The 14,078-nt window shown below is 36.3% G+C and overlaps 1 long non-coding RNA gene across 1 annotated transcript; it reads left to right on the forward strand.

The window, feature by feature from the left end:
- Window positions 1-7,270: 7,270 nt before the first annotated feature.
- LOC141906639 (uncharacterized) lies at window positions 7,271-10,049 on the forward strand. The gene is made up of 4 exons (XR_012619377.1): window positions 7,271-7,389; window positions 7,470-7,570; window positions 8,355-8,425; window positions 9,982-10,049. It is a non-coding gene; the product is annotated as an uncharacterized LOC141906639 (long non-coding RNA).
- Window positions 10,050-14,078: the final 4,029 nt, after the last annotated feature.

The following is a 14,078-nucleotide window of genomic DNA, read 5'->3' on the forward strand; positions in this document are numbered from 1 at the left end:
TTTCTTAGTTATAAATGATTTTCCATTTTGTTTTACTCTGTTAGGAGATGAACTGAACAAATCAACAGTTCAAATCCTGTATCAATAAGTGGTATGTATGAAAACAGAATTTCAACAACTTATTTCATAATTTCCTGCAATAGAATCTGATAAATCTGAATCTGTTGTTTTCATTTCAGTGTCAATCATTGTTCGTTGAACTGTAAAGAATGAATGAACCAACATCTTATTTGAACTGAACTCTACAGTCCATGGTTGAGTCAGCTATAGACATACAGTACGTGGTATGTGGGTACGGAGGCAATTTCAATTGATTTCAAACACTTGTTTCATTATAATTATTGTTAATGATTATTATGATTATCCATTTTGTTTTAATCTGTTTAGGAGAAACCTGAACCAAGGATGTTATATTGCCACAGATATCATGTATGTATCACGACAACTTTTTTTATCAACGTCTTTCTGTTTTATTCTATTTCTGTTCTGCAGAAGAATCTGAGATGAATATAATGTTATGGACTGAATGTGTTTTTATTTCAGTTTCCATCAATGTTAGTTGAACTGTAACTGAGAGAAGTGAACCGGGGATGTTATAACTCCACACAGAAGTCATGTATGCATCTGGACAACTTTCATTATCAATGAATATCTGTTTAAATTTTTCGAAATCTATGAAATAGGTTTCATTGAATCTGTTATTTTCATTTCAGTGTCCAAAGTTGAACTGTTTAGGATAGAACCAATAGCTGAATTGAACTGGACTCCTCCAGCAATGTTTGAGTCAGCTTCAGATGTGAGTGGTATGTGTGTATGGAGACGAATTCAATTTCTACAAGTGATTTTGTGATTTAATTTCTGAAGAGGAATCTTACAAAGATAAATGTCATAGAGTCTGTTGTTTTCATTTCAGCGTCCATCATTATCATTAGTTCAACTATAAGGAGTAGAACCATGATGACTCCTCCAGCAATGTTTGAGTCAGCCTCAGATATGAGTGGTATGTGTGTATGGAGACAAATTCAATTTGTGAGAATCTGTGAGATATAAATGATACAATGTAGAATTTGTTATTCTCATTTCAGTGTCCATCAATATTAAGCTGAACTGATGCAGAATGAACTTATAGATAATGAATTGAATTGCTGGAGTCAGCTACTGGTGTGTGGTATGTGTATATGCAGACAAAATTCTATTTTAACAACTGATTTTGTGTTTTAAATCTTTAAAATAAGTAGGCCTAAAATATCACTGAATCTGTTATTTTCATTTCAGTTTTTGTCATTATAAGCTGAACTGGTAAATAATAAACGTACAAATTCCACTGGTTGAGTCACCTACAGACACATGGTATGTGTATAGAGACAAATTCAATGAATCTGAAAAACTTTGTTTCTTAGTTATAAATGATTTTCCATTTTGTTTTAATCTGTTAGGAGATGAACTGAACAAATCAACAGTTCAAATCCTGTATCAATAAGTGGTATGTATGAAAACAGAATTTCAACAACTTATTTCATAGTTTCCTGCAATAGAATCTGATAAATCTGAATCAGTTGTTTTCATTTCAGCGTCAATCATTGTATGTTGAACTGTAAAGAATGAATAGCTGAATTGCCGAATCGAACTCCTCAGTTAGTGGTTGAGTCGCCTTCAGATATTAGTGGTATGTGTTTTAGTGGCTGAAAAAATTCAATTTTGTATTTTAATTTCTGAAGAGGAATCATACAAAGATAAATGTTGTAGAATCTGTTGTTTTCATTTCAGTGTCCGTCAATATTAGTTGAACTATAAGGATGATAGCTGAATTGAACTGAACTCCTTAGTCAATGTTTGAGTCACCTTCAGCAGATATGAGTGGTATGTGTTTATGGAGACGAATTCAATTACTGATTTTGTGATTTATTTTCTGTAGAGATTAATGTTATTGAATCTGTTGTTTTCATTTCAGTGTCATTGATTATTAGTTGAACTGTAAGGAGTGAAACCAAAAGCTGATTTTAAGTGAGCTCCACGGTCGATGTTTGAGTTGTACCGGTATGTATTGCGAGCAGATAAAACAGCTTACATTTATAATTACAGTGAACCCCCGATATACCGCCCTCCCATTTACCGCCATCCCCGCGCCTGCCGCCAGGTTTTCTCAATGTACATCTCTATCTCGCATCGACTATTGCAACAGTTTGTTAATTGGATTATCTGCAGACTTAACGCATAAACTTCAAGTTCTCCAGAATTCAGCTGCACGTTTGGTATCTAGGTCACACAAATTCGACCATATCACTCCAGTTCTTCAGGACCTACACTGGCTACCTGTTTCTGCAAGAATCCAGTATAAAGTCGCTCTGTTAACGTTCAAGGCATTGAATAACCTGGCTCCAGTATACTTATCCGGATTATTACAAGTCTCTGTACCTGTCAGACTTCTATGTTCTGCCAATCAGGAGGACTGGTTGTTCCTATTTTCCGCTTGTCTTTATATGGTGGCAGAACATTCTCCACATATGCTCCCAGATTGTGGAATAACCTTCTTGCGGACATACCTGACCCCATGTCTTTGTCTTGTGAATCATTCAAGCGAACACTCAAAACCGTTCTTTTCCCTGCCAGTTACTTATAGTTTCTAGAGGGGCTCATTTGAACTTATATTCTTAAGGAGCCTTGCGCTATATAAATGACAATTTATTATTATTATTATTATTATACAAATACATAGGAAAACACCCCCGATATACCGCCATACTCTGATCTATACCGCCAAAATCGTGTGCTCTGATGTGGGCGGTATATCGGGGGTTGACTACATGATTCTGTTATAGTAACTTCACATTACTCGGACATGGCACCGAGTCAGACTTTGGACTAATTCTGACAAAAAAAAATTTTTTTTCTGACTCCCTTATGCATTTTCCTATTGTTATCCTAAACAATTTTGCTGGTTTGTCCGAGTAAGGCGAGGTCTACTGTATTTTACCACAAAACAATATCTTATAAATATCAGTGAATCTGTTATTTTCATTTCAGTGTTCGTCATAATAAGCTGAACTCGTAAATAATAAACGTACAAACTCCACTGGTTGAGTCACCTACAGACACATGGTATGTGTATAGAGATTAATTCAATGAATCTGAGAATACTTTGTTTCTTAGTTATAAATGATTTTCCATTTTGTTTTAATCTGTTAGGAGATGAACTGAACAAATCAACAGTTCAAATCCTGTATCAATAAGTGGTATGTATGAAGACAGAATTTCAACAACTTATTTCATAATTTCCTGCAATAGAATCTGATAAATAATTGCCATTAAATCTGTTGTTTTCATTTCAGTGTCAATCATTGTTCGTTGAACTGTAAAGAATGAATGAACCAACATCTTATTTGAACTGAACTCTACAGTCCAAGGTTGAGTCAGCTATAGACATACAGTACGTGGTGTGTGGGTATGGAGGCAATTTCAATAAATTTGAAACACTTATTTCATTACTATTATCAATGATTTTCCATTTTGTTATAATCTGTTTAGGGGATGACAAATTGCCAGAGATGACCATGGATCAGTCGACATGTATGTATCAGGACAATTTTTGTTGTGTAGAGTAATCTAGAGAGGGATAAATCTTTAAGAATCTGTCATTTCTAATTTCAGTGTCCATCATCATGAGTTAATACGAATATCTGATTTGAACTGAACTAGGCAGTCATTCAACAGTCGAGATGCCTGTCACATATATAAGTTACGTATTTACTGCCAGCAGACAATTAAAACAACTTGCATCATTAATGATTAACTGTGAATGAACTTGGGAACAGTCGTGCTCCTTAATACTATCAGTTACAGCCATATTTTGATATAATATCTGTCTAAACCTCTATCTCAATCCTTAACTTAATAAATACTAATTCTTCCTTCTAACCTTCTACTAATTGTATGAGTCAAGAGATGGTTGTCATTGATAGAATTAGGTCCGCTATACTGACTAATTGTCATAATTTATAATACCACTGCATACTATTGACTCTCCGTTTCAGTTTAATTGATTCAATAAGTCACCAACTTGTTATTTTCATTTCAGTGTCAATCATTATTAGTTGATCTGCAAAGACTCAAACTGAATTCACTGCTGCTACAGATACACAATCAATCAATACAGTTCAATCAACTTTGAGACACTTATTTCTTTTAAATCGGCTAAGTGGTATGTATTAACACATAGGGGCGGATGTAACAAAATTGAAAAACTGGTTAAAATTGATATGTCATTCTACGTATTTTCAGCTACAAGTACCAGTTCCCCATTATTTCTACCAAATTCTGACCACAATCAATTCTTGAAAGACTCCTGGACAATGAAGAAGAAAGATTCATACAAACATAAGGTACTAGTAATTTTATTAATGAATGATTTTACTTATTATAAGTACAAGATTATTGACATAATTTCTTTAGTTATAGTATAAGTTAAAGTAAAGCTTATACTTTCATAGATTAATAGGTATGTTTATTGAACATTTTAATCAGTAAATTGGTGCTAATATTAGATGACAATAGTAGTTGATGAATTCATTATTGAAAGTACTTAGATCTTTTAGAATCGTATTCATTAAAGGTGCCGCCGCACACCAGATGGCACCACGTTATGGTCATTTTTACTACTAGACTGGTTGCCTGATGTGATAAATACAATACAATGAACTTTATTCACATGTAATAACTGATACTAACCGCGATCATTTGTACCCATGTGGCACCCGTGTGAACAGTTTATCCGGGCCAAATTTGGCCCGACCAAAAACGTCTGACCAAGCCGAGCCACGGGACAAATGATTGCGGTTGAAATGCAACTTGTTCCTGAAACTGCTCACGCTTTCAGTTTGTTGAGCGTTGTTTTAGTAGTCAAGGTTAGCGTGTGAGCCAGTCGGGCCAATTGGCTCGGGTCAGATCTGTGCTTGGTCTCTGGGCCAAACGTATACGTGTGATCGCAGCCAATATCTATACAAGCGCAGCCAAAACCTGCAGGCTGCATGATTCTGCGTAGTAGCTTGTCGAATTCTTCGCAACTGGCAACCAGATCTATATAGACCTATCGGAATCATCGCTTGCCGCGTTAGCAGAGCTGTCTCGTGTAGTTAATAAGTGTTTATGTATTAATTGTAGGAATGCCTGGTGATGTAGAGCTTGAAGTTCATAGAAGCTGAAAACAGAGAAACCGGCTCTGAATCTATTGTGTATAAATAAATATATTTATTCTTGTGTTGTGTTGTTTATTCAGTGGGATCTGTGGTGATTCAACCACTTGATCCTGCAAGTGTTTTTGCCATCCAAACCCCGAATCCATGCGCGTTGTTTTGACCGACGAAAGTTTTAAAGTGATACACAAATCTTAAGGAAATCTAAAGACTAGTACCGGTAATAAGATTTATTGATCACTTTCTAAACTTCAGACAAGTCTTTAATTGATGTTAGATTGGTTAGATAAAGAAAAGACTGGACTTAGGCCCAGTTGCACAGTCGTTACTTGATCTGGACTTAAGACGTCAGACTGCTTGTCTTGATTCCATTCAGTCGTGACTGTGCACCTTGGCCAAGGTCTTTTAACTCTATCAAATATCAGTTGCAGCTGCCTCTTGACGAATGATCTAACCTTTTATCTTATCTATCCTAACATGATCCTTAACTGCTTAATTCTCTATCACCAATTTCACAAGTCAAAAGGTAGTTGTCATTGATAAAATAGATGTAGTCACTGCGAAACAATTGTAATTAATTTGAAACTTGATGCATTGATGCTCACTCTTAAGAGTGTTCACTTTCAGATCCACAGAGACTAAAAGTGATCTATAGTGTTTAAATCTAATTACCAAAGTTCAGACAAGTCTTTAAATATTGCTAATTTGTGAAATAGAGAATAGACTGGACTTAATCTGGTGTTAAGACGTCAGACTGCTAGTCTTGAATCCATTGAGTCATGACTGCACCTTGGCCAAGGTCTTTTGACTTCATTAAATATCAGTTGCAGCTACCTCTTGACGTAATCTAACCTTTTATCTCATCTATCCTAACATAATCCTTAACTGCTTGATTATCCACCAATTTCACAAGTCAAAAGGTAGTTGTCATTGATTAAATAGATGTAGTCACTGCGAAACAATTGTAATTAATTTGAAACTTGATGCATTGATGCTCACTCTTAAGAGTGTTCACTTTCAGATCCACAGAGACTAAAAGTGATCTATAGTGTTTAAATCTAATTACCAAAGTTCAGACAAGTCTTTAAATATTGCTAATTTGTGAAATAGAGAATAGACTGGACTTAATCTGGTGTTAAGACGTCAGACTGCTAGTCTTGAATCCATTGAGTCATGACTGCACCTTGGCCAAGGTCTTTTGACTTCATTAAATATCAGTTGCAGCTACCTCTTGACGTAATCTAACCTTTTATCTCATCTATCCTAACATAATCCTTAACTGCTTGATTATCCACCAATTTCACAAGTCAAAAGGTAGTTGTCATTGATAAAATAGATGTAGTCACTGCGAAACAATTGTAATTAATTTGAAACTTGATGCAATGATGTTCACTCTTAGAGTGTTTACTGTACGTGGTATGTGTGTATGGAGGCAATTTCAATTAATTTGAAACACTTTATTTCATTACTATTATCAATGATTTTCCATTTTGTTATAATCTGTTTAGGAGATGACAAATTGCCAGAGATGACCATGGATCAGTCGACATGTACCGGTATGTATCAGGACAATTTTTTGTTGTGTAGAGAAATCTAGAGGGATAAATCTTTAAGAATCTGTCATTTCTAATTTCAGTGTCCATCATCATGAGTTAATACGAATATCTGATTTGAACTGAACTCGGCAGTCATTCAACAGTCGAGATGCCTGTCACATATATAAGTTATGTATTTACCGCCAGCAGACAATTAAAACAACTTGCATCATTAATGATTTACTGTTTGTGGATGAACTTGAGAACAGTCGCTGCTCCTTAATACTATCAGTTACAGCCATATTTTGATATAATATCTGTCTAAACCTCTATCTCAATCCTTAACTTAATAAATACTAATTCTTCCTTCTAACCTTCTACTAATTGTATGAGTCAAGAGATGGTTGTCATTGATAGAATTAGGTCCGCTATACTGACTAATTGTCATAATTTATAATACCACTGCATACTCTTGACTCTCCATTTCAGTTTAATTGATTCAATAAGTCACCAACTTGTTATTTACATTTCAGTGTCAATCATTATTAGTTGACCTGCAAAGACTCAAACTGAATTCACTGCTGCTACAGATACACCATCAATCAATACAGTTCAATCAATTTTGAGACACTTCTTCTAAATCTTTCTTTTAAATCGGCTAAGTGGTATGTATTAACACATAGGGGCGGATGTAACAAAATTGAGAAACTGGTTAAAATTGATATGTCATTCTACGTATTTTCAGCTACAACTACCAGGTCCCCATTATTTCTACCAAATTCTGACCACAATCAATTCTTGAAAAACTCCTGGACAATGAAGAAGAAAGATTCATACAAACATAAGGTACTAGTAATTTTATTAATGAATGATTTTACTTATTTATTGAACATTTTAATCAGTAAATTGGTGCTAATATTAGATGACAATAGTAGTTGATAAATTCATTATTGAAAGTGCTTAGATCTTTGAATCGTATTCATTAAAGGTGCCGCCGCACACCAGATGGCACCACTTTACGGTCATTTTACTACTAGACTGGTTGCCTGTGTAATAAATACAATACAATGAACTTTATTCACATGTAATAACCGATTCTAACCGCAATCATTTGAACCCATGTGGCACCCGTGTGAACAGTTTATCCGGGCCAAATTTGGCCCGACCAAAAACGTCAGACCAGGCCGAGCCACAGGACAAATATTGCGTTTGAATTGCAACTTGTTCCTGAAACTACTCATGCTTTCAGTTTGAGCGTTGTTTTAAGTATCGGTTAGCGTGTGAGCCAGTCGGGCCAATTGGCTCGGGTCAGATCTGTGCTTGGTCTCTGGGCCAAACGTGTGATCGCAGCCAATATCTATACAAGCGCAGCCAAAGCCTGAAGGCTGCATGATTCTGGCATAGCTTGTTGAATTCTTGATTCGCAACTGGCAACCGGAACCCAGTTCCACAGTTGTGATTTGACTCAGAGTTAACTCATTGAAAATTAACTAATTTTAACTCAAGAGTTAACTCTAACTCATGACTGTGGAACTGGACCCGGATCTATATAGACCTATCGGAATCATCGCTTGCCACAGTTAGCAGTGCTGTCTCGTGTAATTGATAAGTGTTTATGTATTAATTGCAGGAATGCCTGGTGATGTAGAGCTTGAAGTTCACAGAAGCTGAAAACAGAGAAACCGGCTCTGAATCTATTGTGTATAAATAAATATATTTATTCTTGTGTTGTGTTGTTTATTCAGTGGGATCTGTGGTGATTCAACCACTTGATCCTGCAAGTGTTTTTGCCATCCAAACCCCGAATCCATGCGCGTCGTTTTGACCGACGAAAGTTTTAAAGTGATACACAAATCTTAAGGAAATCTAAAGACTAGTACCGGTAATAAGATTTATTGATCACTTTCTAAACTTCAGACAAGTCTTTAATTGATGTTAGATTGGTTAGATAAAGAAAAGACTGGACTTAGGCCCAGTTGCACAGTCGTTACTTGATCTGAGGCCTTTTTATGAACCAGCAAAATCGAAATAGATTAGCTATTTAGATTATATAGCCGATTAGTGTCAATTAGCATAACCGGGTATGTTGGTTGATAAAAACGCCAGGTAGAAATTATTCAATTATGGCCCAGTCAGCAGCGACTTCTACCGAGAACACCATATCGGTTGGATTAGATAATCGGCATACTTGCTCGCCGAGCGAGTATGCCGAGTATGCTAATCGATTATGATAACCAATGTTCATAAAAATGACGGATTATGACATAATCCATGCTCATAAAAACGTTTTGCATACTCGAATATACTAATCGAGTGTTCGTAAAAAGGCCTCTGGTCTTAAGACGTCAGACTGCTAGTCTTGAATCCATTGAGTCATGACTGCACCTTGGCTAAGGTCTTTTAACTTCATTAAATATCAGTTGCAGCTACCTCTTGACGTAATCTAACCTTTTATCTCATCTATCCTAACATAATCCTTAACTGCTTGATTATCTACCAATTTCACTAATTCAAAAGGTAGTTGTCATTGATAAAATAGATCATATAGTCACTGCGAAACAATTGTAATTAATTTGAATTTTGATGCATTGATGTTCACTCTTAGTGTTTACTATCATCATCATCATCAGCAACCGTCTGGGTCGGTTGCTCTAAGGTTGCGCTTTATCCAGCGGATGAATACCTTAGAAGAACGGACTTAATTGTCTCTATGTCAGACCCACAGCGACTGGTAATAAGATTTATTGATCACTTTCTAAACTAAAGACAAGTCTTTAATTGATGTAAGATTGGTTATAGAGAATAGATCGGACTTAGGCCCATTTGCACAGTCGTTACTTGATCTGGTCTTAAGACGTCAGACTGCTTGTCTTGAATCCATTCAGTCATGACTGTGTTTAATTCTATTATTAGCTGTAGCTACCACTTGACGAATGATCTAACCTTTTATATCATCTATCCTAACATGATAAATACTAATCATTCACTGCTTAATTTTCCACCAATTTCACTGAAGTCAAAAGGTATTTGTCATTGATAAAATAGATATAGTCACTGCGAAACAATCGTAATTAATTTGAAACTTGATGCATTGATGTTCACTCTTAGGTAGTTTACTTTCATCTAAGATTTATTGTTATATACCGCCATACTCTGTACCTATGCGGGCTGGTTTGTCCGAGTAAGGCGAGGTCTACTGTATTTTACCACAAAACAATATCTTATAAATATCAGTGAATCTGTTATTTTCATTTCAGTGTCAATCATTGTTCGTTGAGCTGCAAAATGAATGAACCAACATCTTAATTGAACTGAGTTCCACAGTCCATGGTCGCTTCAGCTACTGACATACAGTGCGTGGTATGTGTGTATGGAGGCAATTTCAATAAATTTGAAACACTTATTTCATTACTATTATCAATGATTTTCCATTTTGTTATAATCTGTTTAGGTGACGACAAATTGCCAGAGATGACCATGGATCAGTCGACATGTATGTATCGGGACAATTTTTTGCTGTGTAGAGTAATCTAGAGGGATAAATCTTTAAGAATCTGTCATTTCTAATTTCAGTGTCCATCATCATGAGTTAATACGAATATCTGATTTGAACTGAACTCGGCAGTCATTCAACATGTGGAGCCTGTCACACATATAAGTTATGTATTTACTGCCAGCAGGCAATTAAAACAACTTGCATCATTAATGATTTACTGTTTGTGGATGAACTTGAGAACAGTCGCTGCTCCTTAATACTATCAGTTACAGCCATATTTTGATATAATATCTGTCTAAACCTCTTTCTCTCCTTAACTTAATAAATACTAATTCTTCCTTCTAACCTTCTACTAATTGTATGAGTCAAGAGATGGTTGTCATTGATAGAATTAGGTCCGCTATACTGACTAATTGTCATAATTTAAAATACCACTGCATACTCTTGACTCTCCATTTCAGTTTAATTGATTCAATAAGTCACCAACTTGTTATTTTCATTTCAGTGTCAATCATTATTAGTTGATCTGCAAAGACTCAAACTGAATTCACTGCTGTCAGAAGGCTTCAGATACAAAATCAATCAATACAGTTCAATCAACTTTGAGACACTTATTTCTTTTAAATCGGCTAAGTGGTATGTATTAACACATAGGGGCGGATGTAACAAAATTGAAAAACTGGTTAAAATTGATATGTCATTCTACGTATTTTCAGCTACAAGTACCAGGTCCCCATTATTTCTACCAAATTCTGACCGCAATCAATTCTTGAAAGACTCCTGGACAATGAAGAAGAAAGATTCATGCAAACATGATAAGGTACTAGTAATTTTATTAATGAATGATTTTACTTATTATAAGTACAAGATTATTGACATAATTTCTTTAGTTATACTTTCATAGATTAATAGGTATGTTTATTGAACATTTTAATCAGTAAATTGGTGCTAATATTAGATGACAATAGTAGTTGATAAATTCATTATTGAAAGTGCTTAGATCTTAGAATCGTATTCATTAAAGGTGCCGCCGCGCACCAGATGGCACCACTTTATGGTCATTTTTACTACTAGACTGGTTGCCTGGTGTAATAAATACAATACAATGAACTTTATTCACAGGTAATAACTGATACTAACCGCGATCATTTGTACCCATGTGGCACCCGTGTGAACAGTTTATCCGGGCCAAATTTGGCCCGACCAAAAACGTCAGACCAAGCCGAGCCACGGGACAAATGATTGCGTTTGAATTGCAACGTGAACTCCTGAAACTGCTCACGCTTTCAGTTAGAGCGTTGTTTTAGTATCAAGGTTAGCGTGTGAGCCAGTCGGGCCAATTAGCTCGGGTCAGATCTGTGCTTGGTCTCTGGGCCAAACGTATACGTGTGATCGCAGCCAATATCTATACAAGCGCAGCCAAAGCCTGAAGGCTGCATGATTCTGCGTAGCTTGTCGAATTCTTCATTCGCAACTGGCAACCAGATATATATAGACCTATCGGAATCATCGCTTGCCACGTTAGCAGTGCTGTCTCGTGTAATTAATAAGTGTTTATGTATTTATTGTAGGAATGCCTGGTGATGTAGAGCTTGAGTTCACAGAAGCTGAAAACAGAGAAACCGGCTCGGAATCTATTGTGTATAAATAAATATATTTATTCTTGTGTTGTGTTGTTTATTCAGTGGGATCTGTGGTGATTCAACCACTTGATCCTGCAAGTGTTTTTTGCCCATCCAAACCCCGAATCCATATGCGTCATTTTGACTGACTTAAGTTTCAAAGTGATACACAAATCTTAAGGAAATCTAAAGACTAGTACCGGTAATAAGATTTATTGATCACTTTTTAACTAAAGACAAATCTTTAATTGATGTTAGATTGGTTAGAGAGAATTGATCGGACTTGGGTCCAGTTGCACAGTCGTTACTTGATCTGGTCTTAAGACTAGCAGTCTTGAATCCATTCAGTCATGACTGTGCACCTTGGCCAAGGTCTTTTAACTCTATTAAATATCAGTTGCAGCTACCTCTTGACGAAATCTAACCTTATCTTATCTATCCTAACATGATAAATACTAACCATACACTGCTTAATTCTCTATTACCAATTTCACAAGTCAAATGGTAGTTGTCATTGATAAAATAGATATAGTCACTGCGAAACAATTGTAATTAATTTGAAACTTGATGCATTGATGTTCACTCCTTAATAATAGTGTTTACTTGCATCATCAGCAACTTGATATTCGTCTGGTTCGGTTGCGCTTTAACCAGCGGATACAATACCGTAGTTAAAACACGCCTAATTGTCTCTATGTCAGATCCTCAGAGACTAAAAGTGATCTACAGTGTTTAAATCTTATTGCCATAGTTCAGACAAGTCTTTAAATATTGCTAATTTGTGAAATAGAGAATAGACTAGACTTAGGCCCAGTTGCACAGTCGTTACTTGATCTGGTCTTAAGACGTCAGACTGCTCGTCTTGGATCCATTCAGTCATGACTGTGCACCTTGGCCAAGGTCTTTTAACTCTATCAAATATCAGTTGCAGCTACCTCTTGACGAATGATCTAACCTTTTATCTTTTGTCAAAAGGTAGTTGTATGTCAATGATAAAATAGATAGTCAACCCCCGATATACCACCCTCCCACCACCACCACCCCATGACTGCCGCCAGGTTTGCTCAGTGTACATCTCAATACAGATATATATATATATCAAAACACCCCCTAATACCGCCATACTCTGTACCTATGTGGGCGGTATATCGGGGGTTGACTGAATCATTGCGAATACAATTACATGATGTAATTTGAGACTTGACGCAATGCGATACTTTATACCACTCTTAAGAGTATGTACTTTCATCAGCAATTTGATATCATGTGTCTGGGTCAGTTGATCAAAGGTTGCTTTAAGATAAGTATCAATGTAAAACTACCGGTATTAATTGTCACTAGTATGTCAAATCCACTAGTTAATTCTAACTACCTTTAAGCAACTGATCCGTGGTTAAAGATAATTTTCGCACCATTTGACCCTACCTCGTGACCTGTTTGTGGTGTAGGCCTACATACTCGTATAGGCCACAATACCATAAGGGTTTATGCGATCTAGAGTTGGATGATGCGGGCTGCGAATCGAGATGCACTGAAACATACCTCACTGTACATCAAAGTTAGAACTGATATTCTTTTACCAATAAATACATTTATTATCGTGTTGCCTTGTTTATTGCGGTATGGGCGGTGATGCAACCATCATCTTCCACACAATATTTCAACAAAACCCGTCTAAACTTACGATTGTCGTGTTCAAACTCGGTAAATCGCATTTGGACGAGTTTTCTCCCTAAAACCTCTATTGCCATAATTTGCTCCATCCCTGGCTCCAAACTGTGTTAGTTATGGCAGTAGAGGGTTTAGGTTGACAGTTTCATAGACTGGTTGCCGGTCTCCTTTATTCAAAATTTCAATGATTCACGGCGACCAGTTCTATGTTCCGTTAATTTACGTCGTTTCAATAAAATGTGTTGGATTGGGCAAAAGGCTGCTCTGGCAGTTGGGTTCTCAATAAAAGTATTGGATTGCACAAACAGCGTCTCTGGCAGTCGGGTGTTCAATAACGTGTGTTGGATTGCACTAAAAGCGTCTCTGGCAGTCGGGTGTTCAATAAAATGTGTTGTATTAGAGAAAACGCGTCTCTGGCAGTCGGTTTTCAATAAAATATGTTAGATTGGATAAAAAGCGGCTCTGGCGGTCGAGTTTTCAATAAATTATGTTGAATTGTACGTACCAGGATTGTAATGTATTACGTGTGACATGTTCCGTTTTGAATTGTCGTTGCCTGGAGGAG

Source organism: Tubulanus polymorphus, chromosome 6 (genome assembly GCF_964204645.1).
Source record: "Tubulanus polymorphus chromosome 6, tnTubPoly1.2, whole genome shotgun sequence".
Lineage (NCBI taxonomy): Eukaryota > Metazoa > Nemertea > Palaeonemertea > Tubulaniformes > Tubulanidae > Tubulanus > Tubulanus polymorphus.